Here is a 1,078-nt window from a genome sequence, read left to right as displayed (position 1 = left end):
CATGCATGAAAATACTTTAACTCCTTGGAAGTTTAATCAAGAGATCCAACTATTTTTCAACAGCAATATTGTCACATCATTTTTTGAAGGTGAATGTCGCCATAACTAAATGACTAATGGTGAATTTGGTCATTCATTAAAGAGCTTTACATTGTGAGAAGTGATGGAAAGTCACCAACGAGACAATTCTTCGTGCAAAATAAATCAAAAGTTCAATAAAAGTTTCAACGAATTGGTCAAATATCAAGTCATAATTCATTTGAATATTTTAGCGCAAATTACCCCTCATGATATTGCTATAATATGTAACCTTTTTTTTTCACGACTCTAGGATAGGCAATACACAGTAAGTATCTTACGATCACCGCACATACCTCAATACACAGGCAGAACTTCTTTTAATAAACATAGTATATTTGACTCCCTTTCGTTTATCTCTGCATGAAGCATACGAGGGGAAGGTTCACGAACACTATCATGTAACCCTAGTGACCTTTTAGGGTTGTCATAGTGAACTAAATTAAACAGGTTTTGATGTTTATACAGACATCTACACACACCCTACAAATACATAATACACACACACAAACACACATAGGCCTAGATTGCCTGGTATGCCCACTGACACTCGATGCGTTATCAACCGACTACTTGCCATTATGTGATACAAATACTTCTGAAATGGCTTGATTGATATCTAAGCACAGGTGAAACGGCAGCCCATCCGTCTTTTTCCTAGTCAGTAGGCCCTACATATCAGTGTATTTTGACATGGGATATAGGTTACTGTAAAAGTGGAAATTTTCGCGCATGTCGCGCAACCAAAAACTAGCGCGAAAATAAAAGCAAGTGAATATTTTTGCTTGCCATATGTTCCTGTGCGTGATGTCTTGATTCCGCGGAACACGCGAAACTCTTCTTACCGGGCCAAGCGCGAAAACTTAGTCGCGCGAAAATATCCACTTTTACAGTATGACATATTAATGTAGACTCTGCGTGTTTGGACTCGGATATTATCTCTCTACGGGCTGGACTAACTGGACAATGATAATGGAATTGCAATTTTGCATGTTCAATT

This window comes from Diadema antillarum, unplaced genomic scaffold (genome assembly GCF_040938485.1).
Source record: "Diadema antillarum isolate AM-2024a unplaced genomic scaffold, OU_Dant_1.0 seq00000398_RagTag, whole genome shotgun sequence".
Classification (NCBI taxonomy): domain Eukaryota; kingdom Metazoa; phylum Echinodermata; class Echinoidea; order Diadematoida; family Diadematidae; genus Diadema; species Diadema antillarum.
This window is presented reverse-complemented; position numbering follows the sequence as displayed.